The sequence below is a fragment of the Neodiprion fabricii genome, chromosome 2, assembly GCF_021155785.1.
Source record: "Neodiprion fabricii isolate iyNeoFabr1 chromosome 2, iyNeoFabr1.1, whole genome shotgun sequence".
NCBI classification, from domain to species: Eukaryota; Metazoa; Arthropoda; class Insecta; order Hymenoptera; family Diprionidae; genus Neodiprion; species Neodiprion fabricii.
In genome coordinates this window covers 13,269,918-13,291,792 of record NC_060240.1, presented here as the reverse complement: position 1 = coordinate 13,291,792, position 21,875 = coordinate 13,269,918, and the positions used below count along the sequence as shown (strand labels likewise).

Genomic DNA, 21,875 nt, shown 5'->3' with positions numbered 1-21,875 from the left:
GTATTGAAAAAAGTTACCAATTTCCTGAATTTCAATCAGACCTCTGAAGATATTCGTATTACGTGAGAATCTTCTACGTTAAATGTCAAGTAATCAGAGCTGTCAGAAGTGTTCAAAACGTGACTAAAAAACAGTCAGAGGTAGGTACTTTGACACTTATTCCGGGGAATCGTTCGAAACTTCCGCGGAGCAAAGATGTCGTCACTACAGGTAGTAGTTCGGTTATCTTCACGCTTCTTGATTGTTATGTGCGTGAAATGTGCTTGGCTATTCGGATATTGATGTTATTGTTAAGGGAACAATCGCTCCGTCAATAGGCCGCCACGACACAATGAACGTACGTCTAGAGATATATTCCGACCCTGCTGCAATTCGAGGTGCTCAACCGTCAACGCTGCAGTTCAATAGGTACTCATTGTGAGACAGTTTCCTAATACTTCCTTAATCATCAATAGAGCAATAAGATAGATCAGACAGAGACATGTTCATTTATACCATAAAATTGAGGTTAGGGATGACTTCTTAACCACAGGAAGAAGGAAAATTCTATGCAAATTCTGTGGCTTAACTGTTACGTCGATACGCGAGAAACATTGTAGAAATGGAAGGAAACACCTGACGTAAAATAACGTTGTTAATTAGATGTCAAGCAGCCGATGTTACCAACTATATGACGCCAGATGGCAAATCAACGATTTTCGAATCTTAATGGTAATTCACGAAAAGAGCTTGACGAATTGAAAAAAGTACGTATTTCAATAGTTTCAAATTTCGTACCGTCGGCATTAACTTGTTGCACAATAGCTGCAGTCAGTCTTCCGATTTTTTCGTAGGAAATTGAAATCAAGACTTTAAAAGTCTTGGGATAAGTTACGCTTTTACAGCTCATCAAACAACTTCAAAAATTCTTCTACGATGAAATTTCACCTCGGATACATTTCAAACCTTCGAAAAAAAATCTCAATAATCGAATTACCTAGAATAATTTTTCAATTATATCAAGCGAACGAAAAAAGCTCTCACTCGAGACTTGGGCTAATTTTCACGAAGATTTCGTAGCAAATGAGTCGAAAGAACCGGAGGCATCACTGACTGCGGCAAAAGTTTTATTATTGCAGTCGTTTTTGTTATTATTACCATTATTATTATTATTATGTCAGTATTATTATCATTATCGTTCCGTCTCCCTGAATACCCGTGTAAATACGAGCTTTCCGCTCGCGACACGTTGCCCAGATGTGACTAGCTCTACGGACACGGGTGTAGGTTCATGTGTGCTCATCGCATGTGCATGAATGACGGCATTATGCGATCCATTCATCGGCTCACCGGGTGTTGGCAGGACGGGTGTGATCATATTTGGATTTTGAGACACGAACATCAATATGTTAAACTCTCTGGACGAGCGGGGTCTTTTTTTTTCAAATTAAAACTCTGCCCAAAGGGAGTGAAATAAAAAATGAGAAGAAACTCTGGAACCGGCCGAATATGAGGGCCGGAATACCGCCGGAGGAATATCAAAAATCGCAAAAAATCATTCGAGTTTAACATCACTATTGTACCTGCCTGCCTTTTGTCTCTGCCTCATTGTTGTCAGTGCACGCTATCAAAGCCCCCACCTGCACCCGAGGCTCCGCTATTTGAGCGTCAAAATCCGGGGCCGTCCCTCAAAATCGACAGCGTTACGGTATCTGAAGTACAGTTATCCGAAAATTATTCGTTCACATCGCGGAACAAGTTGATTTGTAAGGTGAATACAAAAACTTACCTACGAACGTAGTAATCACGAGTAATCGAATTGCTAATTTCTGACAATTTTCCATACCTACACTATAGAAGGTATTTCTAACCGCAGATTATTTTCCCACCTGTTATTCTCCGTTTTTTTTTTTTTTTTCAATCTTATTCGCGATTGGATGGGACAAGATTTTCGCGGTGATACTGGCATCGCGGGGAAGGTAAGGGGTGAGAGAAAGAGAGAGAGAGAGAGAAAGAGAGAGAGAGAGAGAGAGAGAGAAGTTGGATGGGGGCGCATAGAGCAGCTGAATAGGAAGCGACACAATGGACCAGGGTGGCTGTGGAGGAGTATTATCAAATGGGTTCCTCATTCACATACTGGTCCCGGTGCTACCTGTGTCTGTCTGTAGCGGTGTCTGTCTGTTATACTTATTCATGCCACCCATTGTGTCTCCACTGTTGAGTTGAGTCGAGTTCAGTTCAGTTGAGAACGCGATGGAACGTGGCACAATGCAGGAGCCGGAGGAATATGGGGCCGGTGCTTTCCTCGCTATGAATTCATGGGGCAGGGCAGACAGGCAGGTACATAGGCTTGCATGTGTGCGTACGTTAAAAAGAAAATTGTATCGTCAAATTTTATCCGAACAGGACGAGACGACACGGGGTCTGAAGGGAATTGCGCATGCGGCACGCGTCGTCCTGCAAGGACCAACCCTCGCACACTTGCCTCTCACCGCCTTCTTCTTCTTCTCCTCGGCCGGCATGACAAAATTTTGTCACACTTGCGCAGAAAATCCTCAGTGTACCTACCATCGTACAGTAATTCGTTCGCCCGTCTCTGCAGGTCATCTGCGACATCAGCGGGAAGAGAAGATGAGCACAAGACGTTACCCATACAAAACTCGACGCGCCTCCTCTCAATACTTCATTCAGCCGAAGAATACCGGCTCGTTCTCTCGCGCTCGCTATTTTCCTCACAGAATGCAAAGTTTCAAAAGGGAATTAAGGATTCAAAGGCATCTTTGCAACCTTCCGAGTATACGTGTACTGAAAAAGAAAAAAAAAAGTAAAAAAAAAAACGTACGTCGTATGCATGCGAGTGTATATTTCGACTCGTATCTTTTTTTTTTCTTCTTCTTCAGCTCGTCAAGTCGTACATTGAGAATTATTCGCGCGGTGCCGTCGGCTAAACCGAAATCAAATTCATACCGTCCATTTCGACGTTCATTTTCAATATTTGCACCATCTGATTACATTATGCAATTCGAAACCGTGAAACAGTTTATTTCCCACAATTGAATAGCTAGCCCCTCGTTCCCGAACCGCGTGACCAGCCGGGAATTTTTATATTACAATCGAACAATTGATCCCCCGCCTTTTCCTATTTCGTTGAGTTTTCATGAGACTTTGGCACGAAATACTGCGTACAGCGTTGATATATATGCACCCTCCTTGGATACCCTGCTTATTTTTACGAGACGACTTTTTTTGCCAGACAAATTCAAGTGACAATTTTTCGTTTGCCCGAACAGACGCTCCTACCCTCGTCCTGCACATTAGCATAAAAATCCTGTCGGTCATAAAAAAAAGACGCTAATATTACGTATATAGAGGAGCGACAGGGTTCAATTGTTATTCATATTTTATGGAGTTGCCTGCGACGTGTAAACTTCGCGCCCCCGTACCGTACCTATGTATACATACATATATTAGATGTATCCGGTCGTTTCCTTTATATCGCGATGCCTTCAAATATTCCGAATGTTTGCTAAATACAACGTCTCACGGTAGTTTATTGGCCAATTTTTATCCCCGCGTTTCCTAGTTTTTTCAGTTTTCTCATCTTTTTGCGTCCGCCTTATTGATAATCATCACAATTTCCCGTTTCCTGGAAATAATAAAATATAAATACACTATGGAAACTATCAGATCGGTTCTCATTAACCGTATACATTTCCACCCACCATAATATGTATATACATATGTAATCAGTATACCCATCTAACTAATCTTTTTTTTTTTTTAATAAACATGTGGTCCATGAAATAACCAATCTTGATTTACTTCTTTTTCCCGTTCAGTCGAGGATATAGGTGTAGGTACTAGAATCAATTTGTTGATATAAAAAATGTGGTTTTTTCCCACCCTGATCGTGACGTTATATATTTTCCGGGCCACGGGGCAAAATGGGGCCCTAAAGAAAATCGAGGTGCTACCTCCAAAAAAGAGAAAAAAAAAACCGATAATTTCGTGGCTGATTGGAATTGAGTTTATTACTATCCAAACGACTCGTTGTAATCTTAATTATTTATATCCAAATACTTCTATCACTGCTTATGCGTACCTACATTAATTTACCGAAGAGTTTCCAAAAGGTTTTTCAGTCCAAGATGTACACTTTGTTCGTAATTTTATTACGAGATAATAGCCAGTTGAGTGTTTATAAAAGTCATACATTTACAAGCTACTGTGATTCTTCCGAGAAATAAATGATTAAAAGTTATAAACAACATCTCAGAAAAGATTTTTCAACCCGAATCGTTTTAGAACGTTGAAACCTGGTATATTCATTCAATTTCACTCTGCGACAAGTCATATTTTATCCATACGAAATGAACCATCGTGAACCGAAATTGAAAGAGTTTGCTAAATTTTCCACATTTTGAATGCAATACGAAATAAAAAATCCTTATCAAAAAGCTGGTTCATAATTTTAGATTCTTTTTTTTTTTTTATTTCATTAATTCGATAAAAACTCGTCGTGCGACCATCTCGTAATGAAATTATCAAAATAGGTATTGATTTTCGACTGTACGGTTTCCTTGAATAAAGGAATACGACAAAACGCGAAAAATGAACTTGATTTTGTCAGTAAAGTGAAATGCGGGCGAGCAGTGAGCGGCAAAGAGGAGGAAAAGGATGAAACGGGGGGGCAGGTAGGGGAGAGGATTATCCATTCGAAACTAAAACTTGGATCGCGTACAATGGTTGATATAGCTGCCGTCATATCTCCGGTATCTCTTCGGCAGATCTCATTGTGACCAACCGCGGGGGTGGCGGAGTCAGCTATTATGTTTATTAAGTTGGCAAGGAGGGGGAGGCGGAACGGAGGGTGTATTGTCCCGAGCATTGTCTGCCCCATTGTGTGACGTCACGGACCGATAACTGCCGATAACGCCGAGCCGTAGCAAGGCTTTAACGGAGATTCGCAAAAGACGAGAGGTCAAGTGACCGAAGAGAGACGTGCGCCGCCCCCGTTCGTCCCCCCAACTCCAACTCCATCACCATCGCGACCCTTTCCCTTTCTACCTTTTCTTGTGTCCTTCCCTCATCGTTTCCAACTGTTATGACTCTCTCCAGTCCTCGAATAACGTTTATTTCCGGATTTTAATCGACCGTTCCATCGTTCCAGGTACCCAACTTTCGTATAGATCAATGAAGACGTACACGTTGGTTCGAGCGGAACCTCGCGGATGGTCCATCGAGTTCTCTTCCTTCATCAGTTTTGACCAGAAGAGTTGCGCTCTTTGACTATAAAATTACCGTGTCTCAAGAAGGTTGGCAAGGTTGGGTGCAGCCAATATGCGCGGAAATGAAACTGGTAGCGATGATGCGAACCGCTACGGTGACAGCGGTGGGATTTCCGCGCTTTATCAGATGGAGCCATAGCAGTCCCTCTATTTCACGTCCTTTATTATTCCTTTTATCAATCTGCACGCTTTCAGAGCTTTGAGCGCGCTGAAAGCCACGTGATAAATCATGAAATGTAAGAACTCATACACAGACACATAGACGCATACATCCATACCGGCATAACCTATAGATTCAATAGCGACCATTCCCGCAGCACGCGAACGCTCCCGCGATCTATACAAACCGCCAGATGAGGTCTTCTAGCTTCCGCAGCACCGCCCTGGCGCTTCGCAGCACGTGAAAGGATGGCCCAATAATATTCCATTCATCGACCCCCGGCTCGCGCGACGTCATTGATTTTTCATTCGGCAGCTTTTCAATAGTTTGTTATGAGCTGTCCTTTTGGCGTCGTTTCTGTTCAACCCCGCCCTCCTCATTCCCTCTTCTCCTCCTTAACCTTCCAGCAATCGCGACATCTTCGTTTATCGCTCACGCCGATACAATCCTCAATCTCTTTCCGCGGCTTTGAAAACCTTGGGACCTCTTTGCAGTCTGCGGGATGTATAAGGTATCCAATCCGCTTTACAAGTCGCTTGAATTAATTGGCGCATACTCTGACGTTTCTGTACAACGTAGAAACCTGCATCGGCTTCTATGACTTGTATATTACCGCGGCGATTGTGTCATGCGACGCAGGAGAACAAAGGATTTATACCGAGGAATGACGAGTAACATCCCATGCTACGGTAAAGGCGAGACGGATGCGGTAAAGTAGCCCGGGAAACTGTTTTACTACCGTCTTCCGTATTACCCAGCACCCAATGTTTCCTACCGACTTAATTACATATGCCCCAAGAGCTGAAGTGTACCAAGCGAAAGACACGTCACTGGGTCTATTTTCGCGTGATGTTCGACAGTGCAAAGATTCTTTAACATCGGATATTTGTTCGTCGACAAGGTCTGACCTTCGATTATTGAACCGTTAAATTTTGAACAAAAACCGACTTATGTGTAAATTAGCTATGGTGACCCGCCTCTGTATATAACCTTAGCACTGAAAACAAAGTTCCGATGCCACACAGCCATTGAATCATTACAAGAATATTGCACTCATATGTAAAAGAGCTGCCATCGAAACGTCGCTGAAGGGTCGCAAAACTTGCAAAGATACTTTGCCTCAATGTTCCAGCGATCACTGCGAGACTTCGGAAACAGTGCGCGATGTATCTGCGTGAGAAGTTTGGGAATTTCTTGAATTCATCTTGCTGCAATTGTGCTCGCTGTATGGCATCATGCATTCGCAGCAGCTAGTTAACGGAGGAAAGAGTCTAATAAAGGAATTTAATTATCAGTAGACAGGGGGGATTCTACGTCGATGTTTTATGACTAAAATAAATGTCACGGACGACTGCAGTGCAACGAGTGCTGTGACCTTCCATCCCCAAATCGAGACCCTCGGAAGGGCATGAAGAAACCCGAGGCGAGCCGGTCCTCGTCTGCGCCCTCAAACGCGACGACGAGAAAGTCTGGGTGCAATATTGATGGGATGATGGTTTGTTGCATTATATAGTCATCAACCCCTTCATTGGGGCAGTTATAACTTGACTCGATGAGGGTGCCGTGATTTATAATCATCCTGATAACCCAATGAAGATAACTTCCATGACGTTTCGAACGTTCTGTTTGCGGACTAGATTTGATTTACACTTTCCGCTACCATCTGCTATCTTAAGCCCCCGCGGAGGTGGGCGTCATAGTTTAATCTCCGTGTAATTCTCGCCTTCGCTGAATCAAACACCCTGCCTTTATTCTTCTAATCATGACTCTCAACAGCTTTTTCAATACAAAATCACAAGTATCACAATTTGACTCACTGTATAATTTCCCAAGCATGACAGAACCATTCGGGTTGCGCCAAAGCCGATCACTTCTGATAAGGAAAGAAAAAAAAACCTGTTCGAGTACCTAAATATCAGATATACATAGACGCAAAATTTATTCGCGGCAAAGCATTTTTAATTTGCAGTACACAAGTTAGTAAGAATTGATTAAAACGACCCGTTAATTGGTGAATTCGTGTCGAAATCTTCGTACCATCTGCTAATTCTTCTTCTTCTATCTCACTGGATCAAGAGTTGAGGAAGCCACGGCGGAATATAATTTCAGTGATTTTCACAGCCACACACGTGTACCTTCCGATTACACTTACAATCACACATATCTAAGCCAGCAGTAGGTGGAGTGAAAAGTTCTCGAAATGACGAGGGTGCAGGCACAGTTTTCAACAGTTCACCGCACGTGGTCCGTCCCGGGTGATTACCAGGGAGTAGCATATTGTTTGAGATTGGTCATGATCGCAGGGGACGCTGGCATGGATGGTTGGCCGATCGAGATGGCGTTGGTGGTTGGTGCCTGGTGGAAGGGGATCACGACGCGTGCTGGATCCCCATATTTCCCCACCTGCCCTTCACCGCAGCGCCAAAGAATCCAGCGGCACAAGTCAGCTTCTCGTTAGCTCGAGGGAGGCTCGGTTATAATGCTCGATGACTCCTCTAATCGACGTAAACTCAATCGGTGCGGATCACTGATCCATGATGATTAGATTCGGAGGACTCTTTTACCTTGCGGATCCCCAGCTGGGAAAGAAAACTGAAACCTTTCACACTGCGAGCGTCTGGAGAAAGAGTTGGCTGTGTCACCGGATGAGTAAATAGAGCGAAAGTAACCCATAACTTTAATCACAAGAATATAAAGTAACCCTTTTCCGAGCACTGCTACCAGCGTCAAGACGAAGAATGGAGATGAGGATGTAGCTCGGAGTATCGGCATTGTTTCCAAACAAAGCGCACGCCTTTCATGCCGAGGCACACCTCCCCTCCGCCCACCAGCTTTTCAGTCATTTGACACGCAAAGAAGTCAGCCAAGCCGCAGCATTGTGGCGGCTGCCGCCCCATATACCTTTTGTTACGCCACCAATACACCATAACTTTTTTTCTCCCGTGCGTCCCAAGCTGAAGCCCCTTTTTTCTTATTCCCTCGGGTCGCCTCATCTAAAGTACTATTATAGTTGCAGGTTACGATGTGTCGACAGCTCAGGATTTGATACTCGTCATTCATCGCTCACGGTATCACTGTAAGTAAGTATGGCACCTTGGCATCGGTCGCGCTCAAAATTTTCATCCGAGCACCTTGATCTGCATCTTCAGGATTCATTAATCGGAGCAATTTTCAATACCTACCATAGCCAATTATTCAAAATCTACTTCGTGGTACAAATTTTTTCAGTATAAATATCGGAGTCCAGAGAGTTCAGCAGTGCAATCGTCGAACTGAAAATAAGCTCTGCGAACGATCAGTATTTTTTTCTATAGTATCGAGATGGGCGCAACATATCAGTACTTGCACGAATTCAAATCCAGACTGACTTTGAAGCCGTTTTTCAATTCTCTCCTTTGCCGGTGCATTCTGACTCTGATGAGAAGACGACAATGAGGCTTTTAGGTTTGGGTATAGAAGCCAGAGTCTGTTGACTTTCGATGTCATAGTGATAGGTGGACGTCACCCGGCGGTAAAGTCAGCACCTGCACATAAGCGCCGCGTCGTTTGACCGAGAGGGGGGAAACGCGTCACTCCAACAATTCTGTCGGAGGTATTCACCCGGTGGGTTAGCCAGCTTTTCGTGGCTCCCGCATCCATCCTAGGTGTATTGGTGCCGGTCGGGGTACCAAGTATTTCCTGTATCCCGTTCGACGGAATACCGAATAGCGCAGCGCGGGAACAGCGCATACCTTGCATTATCATACGCGGTTCCTTTATTGTGCCCGTTTCACAAGCATGTATGATGCTCCACACCGCCGCGGCATTGACTATTGTGCTCGGCTCTGTAGCTTCGGGGTCCGCGAGCTGGGCCAGCATCTAGTCGTCGGCGTGTTGGCGCGTCGGCTTTGCACGAATTGAATGGATCAGGGTGCATTATCTATAATTCTATTCCCCGCACAAGCCCGCCTTCCATGTACGGATCCGTTTCACAATGATCGCGGTAAACGTGCAGACATTTCTACCACCGATCGAGTCTGCCGACCCATCCACCCTACGCCCATATGCCCTTCCCCTGACACAGATACCAGTTATCTCGGTTGTTCTGCTGATCATCTCCATTCCGTTTCACCGTGATATTCCTCGTTCTCCGCTATTCGACGTCGCGTGTTCGTGACCGTACAGACATTTTTTCCAAAGTATATAGCAACCATTTTGATTACAATGGGTACCCACAACGGCAAATTCGGTGGTTGACAGTCAGCTATGTTTCCAATTGCGTATGAACATGGCAGAAGCGTGTTCTTAAGGTGTTGAAAAAAAAAAAAAAAAAATCGGTTCACCTATGTACAATTATCCGACAACTGACAATGCCTCTGGAGCACCGTTTCATACGCTCTGCATAATATGCAAGAGAGTGGTAATAATTGTGAATCCATGAAGAGAGAGACTGTGTGTAGGAAAACTTTTGAAATCAGTCTCCATGCTTCGGCTTCACGAGCATACGAAATTGGACACAATAATGAGGAATGGCGGTACACGAATCCGTACAACATATTCAGTTCAGAATATTTCGAAATGATTTGAATAGAAGCCCTCGGAAATCACGTCGGTAAAATAGACAAAAGCCGTAGCCGAACAATTCGTCTATTCTCCTCGGCTACCGGCGAACCGGAGAGCGAGGGAACGAACGAGGAAGAGCGAAAGAGGAAGATAGAAGCCAGCTTATTCGCGCGGTGCTTCCGTGATTCTCCGCCCCCTGCCGAACTGCACAGTAAAATCCACCCTTTATCATTTCGTGCGTGTGGAGATCGTACGGACTGCCCTGACGACAGTTTCGAACTCTTAACAGGTTCCTCTTGTGTGTCGTACATATATCTGTGACGGTTGTGTGCATGTAGCGACGCAAGTTACCCGGGGGAGAGCGTCAGACTCCCCAGTAAATTGTCATCGTCGCGATGGCTGTTAACGTTGTGTACAAAGTTGCGCGAATGCTGGATACGCGTTGATTTCTTACCCTTGTACACTTGTGCGTAAGCTTTGATCATGCACGGAAGGCAGATGTACCAGATATGAGAGAGCAATCGTGGCGAAAAGCAGAGGGAAACCAATGGCACGCGAACCTCGCGGCGCAACGGCGTCAGGGGGTAGTTTTAGCTCGAGGGTGGCATTGGGGTACCGGGCATATCGGTTAAGTGGGGGAAATTGCAAAACAATGAAACGACGGGGAAGGGGTAACAATGTGAGAGACAATAGGCCTGATAATGTGCGAGAGAATGGCTGCCTAGACAAAAGAGTTGAATAAGGGCGCATACACAGGCTATGTAGTGTAGACGTATAGGCACGTTCGCACGGCGGAAGGCTAGGTACCTACATTACCGACAATACCCTTTGCCTCTGCCACCCACCACGTGCAACGATCTAAAAATTATAACACCCCTTTTACACGGAGACTCGAAAGTTTCCACAGAAAATATTCGAGTTTAAGGGATGTCGTACCTTCCTGTTTTACCGACAAATGTAACGAATTATATTTTACATTATTTTTTCTCAGGTAACGGAATCTTCGTTCATTCTATTATTGATCAGGTCAGCCCGCCTACCTCGCTGAATTGATTCATGACCGTATTCTTGACGAGTCTGGTCCATCTCGGCGTGTGTCTGTGGATCTTGTTCCACCGTGACCCCGCAAAGAGCGTTTCACAAACTCCTTTGCGGCAGTGGGAGTCCGTAATTGGAATGCACTTTCAGCACACATCAACACGTCCAAAAATCTTGCAGCTTTCTAGTACACCCTTCATCCAGCACATGCTTGAGCTGAAGGATGGGGACAGTTAGATATCGATCAACTGCATGTCTTGCCATGCTAGCAGTGTTTTCTTTCTCCTTTACCTTTCTCGCTTCCTGTCTCTCTTGTTACACTTGCTCTGGTATTTCTCTGTTTCTATAAAGTTAATCTAGTTCTCAATTCAGGCTAATTGTAAGATACTCTCTTCATTTCAAATTTCTGTGCTAGCTCTCCTTTCCCAACATAATTCTAACGACAAACATATCTATCTATCTCCAATCCATCCACATATCGTATACTGAATTTTTCAGTAAAACTAGAAGATGCGATGCAACCTCATGAACAGAACAAGCTTTCGGGCAGTGAATTAATTTCCGTCCCGTTTCCTTCATCCCTCGGGCACGCTTGAATCAAACGTCCAAATATGGTCCAACCTCTCACCCACGACCCTTGGCAAAAAGATCTAAACCTACCGCAACAGCACGCTCCCTCCTCCCCTCCTGCCACCCTGCGATAACCGCGAGAAAACTCCTCGAGGGATCCGGCCGGGGTGATTTGTCTCAGCATACACCTGTTGTTCCCACCCACCAGCCATGCTCGAGCGGCTTCGTCGAGGTTGTGCACAAGCGAGTGTTCGGAGCATAGCTTCCGAGTCAGGATTCATCGAGGATCCACCCTGTCGTTAGCGTGTCTCTCAGAACTCAGAAGCTACGTTGGCCGCGTCTCGAGGTGAACGCAGCGAGATAAGACAACCAGCGAGTATCCTTAGAGCGTAATTTTTCGACGCAGCCTGGCGCTATAGAAAGTATTGTGCGCACACGGAGGCATTCAACGCGATGAATGCGCCCTCTCGAGGAACCTCTGCAGCGACACGGTCTCAAATGTAAAACACAAGAGGCATAAAAGAGTTTCTATTATGCACGGCTTAAATAACAACGTGCACTATAACTCTGTGTGTATTCCTACGAGGGAATTTCTATGGCCTGCAGCATGCGTTTGTCGTATGCATGTATGCGCTGTTGTGTATCCATACCGACACACGCAGCACGCATGCGCCGTACTTTGCAGCATCGCAGCTTCTCTGGTACAAATGTTCTTCAACGCGAAATTCTACTGTCCGCGACGATACAAAGACGCCACCTTTGCACAACCTAGTTCATACAGAGACTGGGGTATTCCTGAATACGTTAAGAACAATGGTCCTTTTAGTTTCCTGTCTTTACGCAACGGATAAAGAAGCTATTATGTAACATGCTTCGTTTATGACATTTTTTCTGCTCCTGTATATGAATAAAGATAATTAATCAATTCTTCTCTCCTTATAAAGCCGAGAATTATTAAATCGACCAATTTGCAATACCCCTGAGGCGACATGACATCTCAAAAGTGACGAAAGCGTATACAATTGGCTCGAAAGGCTAATAAGCGCGTGTTGAGAAATTACTGGTATACGGTCAAAGTTCAGTATCTAGATGATCATCGAACCACCGTCAGTTCCAAGGCTTAGTTCCTGTGGCTGTGGTATCCATTATGGCGAATGACGTACGAACGGGTGTGCGATCCGGTTCGATCGGTCACAAAACAGGTTCGCAACACAATAACTACCCCCAGCAACAATGCTTGGTGATGTAACAATGCAGCAGCGGCACCAACACAGCTTATACGACCTCCAAATCTATTGTACGTACACCTACTCTTGCGTTGAGCACCCCTCCTTCCCCCCTTTCATCCTCGGCATCGGGGCGCCACTCACACAACTCTGCTACCCAGGAGTTTACGACGATCATGTGGCGTCTACCGCACGAGCTTCTTAAGTTTTCCGAATACTACGTATGCATGGGTATGCATATTTGGATCGTTCGCTGGCCTGGCGGATCAGATACCCCTCCGGTTCAATTATACACGTACATGTATTCAAATTTTGCAATTTCACCGTTCTGGAGGCGTTGGGGAGGGGGGGGGGGCAAAATTAGATCAAGTTTCGGGCTGAAGGATTCTGCGAATAACCACAAATTACCTAGATGACATTTGTACGAAAAAAAAGGTGAGCGTCGTGGAACGCACAACAGAAGTGAAAACTTTCGGTGGCGTTGTCGTCTATCTGTTTCTCTCCCTCTCTCTCTTCCTCTGTCGTGTATGTCATGCTAAATATGCTGCATCATTGCTATTGTTACTACTATTTCAATATTTTTTTTTTATAACGTACAACGAAGTGTGCGTCAATAAATTTTTTCTATCAACTATTTATCTATCTATCTGTCTGTCCGTCTGTCTATTTATCTCTCTCTCTCTCTCTCTCTCTCTCTCCCTCGATCGTTAAGTCTTTATGCATGTATTTGGGATAGGATTAACTAATAAAGTGATCATACATATGCTGTAAAATTATATACTATGCGTACAACCCATACCACTAGAGCCCTCTACTACCTGTGTTCACGCATAAAGAAGCGAAGGTACCAAGATCGGTACAAAGAGGAAACTGAGGACAGGGAATCCTTTCGTGACGATTTTCCTTCTATCGAAAATGTCACACTCATACCGAACTCTGGAATTCACTACCGCATGTAAACCATTTCTATAAAGTCCCGCATAGCAAGTTTTCACATCAAAATTAATTTCGTTTATCCCTTTAATTACAATGAGAGTTTGTAAAAGACAATATGGTCAAAATATCGATTGGACAAATCACAAGGCCAACAAGAATGTCGAGAAATCACATTATAACGTGATCTACGATAGTGTGGCGGTTACGAGGAGGCTGAAGCATTTGATATTCTTCTTGAGAGAATTCCGGTGTCATCGTTATTGTCGTCATCGTCATCGTCATCGTCATCATCGTAGTCGTCGTCGTCGTTGGGCGCACGCTGAATCGTCCGTCCATTCTACTCGTCCTCTCATCTCATTGTGTCGGACGATTGTCTTAGAATAATGGCGAGACTCACAATAGTGACTACAATGCTCGCTCGTCTAACAATGCGGTGACGTCACGCCGAAGCACGTACGTGAATGTGCCGCGACGACGCCCGGCGTCGTGTGCGCCAGGACCTCCTCCCCTCCCACCCCCGTCCCACTCCCCCATATCCGCACCAAACGTGGCTCTCCTCTTCTCCCATCTTTTCCGCGAGATGGACTTCGCGCGATGTATGCTCACGGATTCTTCCCTTTGTCCCATATATTATATGTGCACATATACACCGGGTGTCGCGACATCAATGCACGTACAACAAACCACGTGTACCGTTTGTCGGGGAAGTTATAAGAAAAAAAAAAAAAAAAACAAACAGAAACAAATTACCGAAAACGACAAGTTTCAGCCGCAATACGTGCAATTTCTTCAGAGAAGAAGCGAAAACGCTCGAAAGATCCAAAAGTCGTCCGGCTTTTTTCGTGAGGACTTTACAGGAGCAACGACCTCACCCGCAACTGAAAGGGTTGCCGGACCTGCTCTTTAGTATTACCTAAAAATTCAGTAAATCGTATTCGACAAGAGCTCTGTAAATTTCATTATTATAAAGTGACATGGCTGAATCTGCAAACTGGGTAAGAATCAGCAAGATAATCATTGCCCCAATAGTTTGAAGAAATTAATCAGGGGATAAAAAGGATTCAAAGTATGATTTGCCGGACCTGTCGGTTACGAATAAAAAATGACCAACATCCCTTGAACATAAACCGAGAACGTAAGTATAGGCAGCACGATCGATAATCTGGCTGCATTTAAAGATTGCAAACAGAAATGGTTACAGTTATAGATACGCTTGTACTTCTGACAAAATAATTGAGCAATTGGTTGCGCACCGTCCGCGAACCGAAGAGTGTCAAGTCTCACTGTCAGGTGATAATGACCATGGCTCCGCGGTATAAATAACGCAATCGTAAAATGTAGGCACGTCCTGCTGGTCATCCCAGTTAATAAGTTTGGTAACCACGCACGGCTATAGAATAATACACCGACCAGGGGTCTTTCCAGCCCTTTTGAGCCTCCGGAGGGTGACTTGACCGACCCCCGCGGCAGGGTGGAGGACAAGCTTTGTCTGCTAGTGAATAGAGAATAGGTTGATGGAAGTGCTCACCACGTGAGAAGAACGGGAAGGTGGACTCTTTTCGTACTTCTATGCTATAATACTGATATACCGACGCGGCCTGATGGTCTTTGGGACTCGAAGATATCGGCAAACGCGAAAAAAAAAAAATGTCGTACTCTCGTCATCGCTCTTTAGGACCGATCGAAGAACCGACGTTTGACTTTCACTCCGTGTTCTGTATTGTCGGTGAATTTATATCTGATAACCTGGCTTTATCAGAGATTGTTATTAACTGTAGCAACTGTAGAAACTGGTGGATATTGTCAAGTGGACCTTGAAGGCAAACTCGGCAAGTGGAATACAAAAATTCTGTCAATAGGCAGAGATAACGGAGGTATGCCTACAAAGCGAGGCACCACCAAAACCGCACACAATACGTTCTAATAGTTTATATAGCCTGTTTTTGTCAGGATAATATGAAAGGCTTTATAATATGCACACGTCATATTATACGCCTCGTGAAAAGCTCGCAGACGGTTTCTAAGGAGCCTCCAGATAAGAATACCGTCGACTTTGCATGAATGCCTTCTGTTAATTAATGCCACCATTCAGTTCATATTAAATTACACAGATTGAATGTGTAGTGTTCAAAGGTAGATGTTTTGAAAAGATTCTTATTAGCAAATAGCACGTTGCCAGCATAAAGAAAGCCTATCGCTGCTGGCTACCCGACTGTACAATAATTAGAAACACTGGCTTCAGGCGTGACTGATTTCAAACTGTGCTTGCCTTGTCACTTGACGAAGAAGCCTAGTCTCCGCTAAAGACTCAACCACCGCCACCACCACCATTACCAAAAAAATAAAAAACACAAAATGAACAACAGTTATTTACAAAATGATTACATTAATTCGACAACGTGAATATGTCTTTTTTGAGGAAGAATTACTTCAACTTAAATCCCCCAAGGTTCGGACTAAATCCGAATAAATTAATTTGATTCTACGTAAGTGATGGCCCGTTTTATTCTACAAGGATCCCTTTTGCATACTCAGACATCATTCAATATGGATTCTCATTTGGGGTAAGCGAGATTTGAATGACTCGCCAGTAAAGAGGTGGCGGTGATACTCGGAATACCAGCAAAAAGGACAGCTGCTCGCATGCATACCTATCTCGTGATAGAACCTGCTGATCTTAGCCGATGAAACTGCGGGAAAAGCATGATGAAAGAAGAAATGAAACGAGGCAGGTACCTTTCTCTATAGGTAAAGAAGGCACGGAAAGAGAAACGAGAGTGCGAGGGATTCTCAGCCGCGCGTCCCAGCCACCCTGGTATTGTGTCACGCCTGTAGATACTTTACTCTGTATAAAGGAACGGCCGAACAATGGTTGGAACATGGAGTGGGGTTGGAACGCGAAAGACATAGAACATGGAAAGACGGAGCTAAGAAAAAACGAACTCAGTGTGAAGACTCATCACTCTGTAAACAACCCGTCCTGCCGGGGCGCATCAGCCGACAACTGCGGCTCAAAAAGGAAGCGTGGATCTAGTTCCACAGGCTATCGGGAAGTTCATAAGATGCCTGGATCTCAGTTCAAGACAATTTTAAATAGTCGAGTTTCAGAGTGATCTAAACTTTGAAATGTCCAGTTGTCTGACGGTCTAATCTTCGGCAAGTCAAGTTTTGGAATGGTCCAAAGTTTGGATGGACAAGTTTCTGAACAGTCTGAATTTCAAATGGTCAAGTTTCGAAATGATCAATGATGAAACAGTGAATGGTCAAGTTTCTGAAGTCTAAACGTTGAATGATCAAGTTTCTGGTTCTGAACTAACCTGACTTTGTGTGATAATGTTTTGGAATGGTCTAAACTTTAAATATCCAATTTTTTTAGTGATTTGAAGTTTAACTCAATGGATTGATTTCTAATGACGGGTTCAATGGTCTTCTCGGGCTGAGATAATATCTAACGTTAAGTCAACAGAATTGAAGATAGTCAAAAGTTCTTCAATTTCATAATTATCTCAATTTCTTCACCTAAGGTTCCTTCGATGAAGCGGGACCTCTGCGATTGAACAACGCGTTAAAACCAATAGAACAAACGTATCACCGTCTTTTCCCCCTTCCCACGATCATTCTTTCCAACCAAAGCTCGTCAAGTATCAGGTCGAGCGCTATTAAGCACAACCCTCCCGCCACGGTTGACGACAAATTACCATATACAAAACCATTTTTTTTTACATATCCCCTTTCCACGTAAGCTTACAGAAAGCCATGCAACGTACGAACAGATAAAGACGCAGTTTTCACGTAGCAAAGCGCGCACTACAAATTATGTATAACAGGCCAAAAAAGCTCAACTTCACAAAAACTTAGTCCTTAAGTTCAAATTTGAGGAAGGAAGGAAGGCAGATAAACGTGTGAATGATGAAATAGGAGAGAAAACTTCCTCTTTCATATTTGTTCGGGTAACTGCTGCTACTGGCTCTGGCCCGGGTCTTTCGGCGCAGTATTTCCGTGGCGTTAGCAAGTTTATTAAGGCTATTCAGAATACGGCTGTGAGACAGCATTGTGGCTACAATTTAGTCGTATTCATCCTTCTGCGAAGAATGTCTGAATATTTTGAACCCCTCTTAATTGCACTGAGAAAAACTATCGCGTGTCAAACATTGAAATTAACAAAGATTCCACACACTATTCACGATCATTATCAACCAAGCCAGTGGCGAATTGTGATTACGACACCTTAGCGATAAGAAAAAGATTGTTTCAGTCTGAGAAAAACTTTATGACTCCGACAATTCATTTCTCTCAATGTGTATAACAATGATTTTACGAAACTTGTTTTAATAAAGGCTGAAATGGGTCAGCGTATATATTTTGGTATTACGGATGAAAAGAAGGTATAAAACACATGAAGGTTGATATGGATTTCTCGTTCTGTCATTACGATTGTTGCACACGTTATAGGGTGAGTTATAAGCAAGGTGCACAGTATAAGCCTGTATATTTGAAGCTCTGTAACTGAAAGGAGCGAACAAGTAAGGTTAATTTCATGTGCGAGTAATTCTGAATACGCCGTTTTCAAATGGAGGTAATTCCGCCGACAATCCGAGCTTTGATTTCATAGAAGCCTTCAATGAATGACGCGCACCCGCTTCGCTGTGCGCGTGCACGAACCTCTTTTGCATTAAGTAAAGTAAGACAATGCCCCCGTTCTGTCAAGGAAAGGAACATTGCGCAGCTACAATATGAAGAAGAAAAAAAAAAGGAGAAGAAGAAGACGAAGACTATTCTTATATGAATGATGGAAATGACACAGTCCGAACCCCTTGGATTATGATTTGAAATGATTCGTGGTGTTTTTTCGTAACTTGAAACACAACCTGATAAAATCATGATAAAATCAACGCATCTACATTCATTTTCAGTCCCAACTCCAACTTGAAATGATGTCAGAAATCGAAAGATTCACTGATATTCGATTTCCCTTTCGTTGTATACACAGTTGATACCTTCCTAAAAAAAAACACCAAATCATTTCTCTTTCAGGAAATATCATTCCATCGCAAGTTTTCCCGTCAAATTAATGGGTGCTACTATCCCTGCCATTGGGCATGGGTAGGGTGTGTATAACATCTTAGACGTCTGCATACAAATCGAGCCATAACCATGAACGACTGAATGCTTTTTAGCTAATGCAGAGAAAAGTGTCCTCGCAGCAGGTGGCAAATCTGCTGAACATCTTGTCAGCCTTTATGCATATCAACGGAAGTTATCAACTACATCCCGAAGTTTCCTTTCATTACGAGGACAGAGAAATAAAACCGCTACACCCATTTTCTCTATGTCACTTCAGTTATAGACTCGATGCAAAGATTTTACAAGAAGAGATAAGGAATATCAATTTCAGCTTTGGATTATTGAGCATCAATGTTCGAAGCACATTCAAAGCACGTCGTAAATTCTTTCCCCTTGCCCCGATGAGTTTGTGGTTTGCGTTTGGGGAACACGTGTTACCATATGCACACTAAGGGTGTCGGAGCTCCCATGACAAGGTAGGTAGGTGTCGACGGAACGACGGGTGAAAATCGACGGTAGTGGGTCAGGTTGGCGCCGTGGACGAGGGGTTGGTTGTTCGGGCCTGTTGTGGCAGTCGCTGTCAGCCGGCCGTCACATTTATTAAGAAAAAATTTCGAACACGGCCAAGCCGTAGCTAATTACCGATATAATTGCCCATACGATATGCTATGCCCGTTTATTTTTTACGCTTCCACACGGATGATGATCGTGTGTCGAATCATCGTATCAACGTTTTTTCATCACGTGCAGCTGGCGGTTGTTCCGGTACGATGATCTGTGATCAATACACTCACTTGCGGTCCTTCGAAATTCAAACTGTAAAGGTACGCCTATTATTTAAGGTCATGTAGTACTCCTACCTTTAACGACTGAGCAAACTCACCCTTTTTCTTCCTATTCATTAATTAACAAACGAATGGAAAGGGTTCGAACTGCGACGGCACATCTCTCTTTGAGGAACCCAGCTTCCCAAATTCCTCGAAGAAAGACTGATGCACCATCGAAATTCGAACCCTTTCCGGTCGTTTGTTTATTCAATACAGGAAGAAAAAGGATGAGCTTACTCGGTCGATAAAGGTAGGAGTACCACATGACCTTAAGAATGCTTCAATTTTTGTGAAACAATACGCAGAGTATATGAAATATTTCGAAGCTTGCGAAATTGCTAGGCTGCAATGTTTGGAAACAAGTCGACGAGTTAGCCAGGGAACCCTTTACAAATCGTTCTGTACGTTTGTTTTTATGACGTTACACTTCAACTAGCCTGACATTCATATAATTACTATAATGTAGTACCTACGTACCGACCCGTATATTCTTTGCGATTGTTCCAACAAGCCGCACAACCATTCGTTCGGATATCAAACGAACCCAAAGGGATTAGCTTCAGACCTCCGAAGCCTAGGGCACGTGCCACGGCAGGCGTTTCGAAGTCCTCATCCTCCGACCTCCGACCACCTTCACCATTGCCTCGTCCTCCCTTCGTTTTAACAATAGAATCGAACAGAGCGTTCACGTTTACGTTGGCGCAAAATGCGTGCAGCCCGCATGTTTATTTTAATCGGTGGTTGGTAAGTGACGTTTTTAATGGAGAAGAGGGTTGGGCTCGCTTGTAATCCGGGTTGACCGCGATATCACACGAGCCCGTTTTAATTAGCGGATCATGATTCAACTCGCTTAAATGAAACGTCAACCGCCGCAACAACTTTTTCCGAATTCTCCCTTTCAACAAAGCAAATCGTATCTTCAAGCCCAAATAAGACACACACGTACTTTGCGGATAAATTTCACCGTACGCACCCCCAAATCAATGTCCAAAAAGAATTCACGTTTTACGCTCAAATGTTTGCAAAATTTGAAGAAGAAAAAAAAAAAAGAAACAAAACTAGCTGGCACCTTCAAAAAAATTACTACATATATACGTAAAAATGCCAATTTCTTTTGTCTTTACATTCTTTCGCTGTTTCGTTTTTAGATTCATTTCTATGCGAACAAATGAAACCTGCGGTATCGAACACTACGCCATTTCTATTGTACTATATATGTATATGACGTACATACATACGTACAACATGCCAAAGTTTTCTGATATTATGTATATACATTTATACATATATATATATAGATATATACATACATACACATATATATGCATGTATTTCAACCAAGGGGATATTATTTCAAAAGCTTTGAGAGTAATTCCCGCAGCCGCATTGAAGACCGGACGAACACAACAATGGCCGATTTTAATACAGCTCGTACGCGCGGGAGGTAGATTTCACGTGCGTGAAACAAAAGTCATTCGCGTGGCGTAGGAGGATGAGGAATAGAAGAGAAAGAGCGGTGAGAGGAGGAGGAGAGAAGAGAAGAGCGGTGGAGAGGAAGAGGCGTGCAAAAGCGCACACGCAAAGAAAAACAAATGAACGCTGCCTGCCCGAAACAATTGAGGCCTGCTATGCGTGGTATAGGGGTTGCTGGCCTTTTATGTTGCCTTCCCCTTATACCACCCCCACCTTCTTCCCTCCGCCGCCACCCCGTGCCCACGTTATTCGCCGCTCCTCAGTTTCAAATGAGGATTGAAGCGATCACCCTGACGAGTCTTTTATGCGTTTCGCATGCTTTCAAACGCCCAATCCATAAGGACTTCCATTTCTCAAATACGGTTATCAATAACCCGAATAGGAATAACGTACACAGGCAGGCAAATGTGCACGTACGTGCATGTGTATGCGGGTTTTCATAACCATATCGACGTCTTGTCCGAAAAATATTTCTAGAATGGGCGCTAATTTTTTCGTAATAAACTTCATGAGATTTCGAAGATTTCCAGAACCCAAAACACAGTTTATTTTTCACATTTTCACAGACTTAGTTAGTAAGTGTGCTAATTCGTTGAGATACTTTATTAGCGTTACATTCGTTTAAAATTTGCAGATTTATCACTTTGTCTCTTCGGCTCTTTAAACGTGAATTAATTAGATCAAAGATTCGTCTCAAATTGGGATATAAAAACTAATATTTTTATTGTTTTCTTTTTGCGGTCACCCTGAATTCTGACAAATCAGGATTATT

At 43.7% G+C, this 21,875-nt stretch overlaps 1 protein-coding gene across 9 annotated transcripts in view; it reads right to left on the bottom strand.

Moving 5' to 3' along the window:
- The window catches only part of LOC124175042 (transcription factor Sox-2), a 304,766-nt gene that overhangs the window by 280,958 nt on the left and 1,933 nt on the right, over positions 1–21,875 (bottom strand). The window lies entirely within an intron of this gene.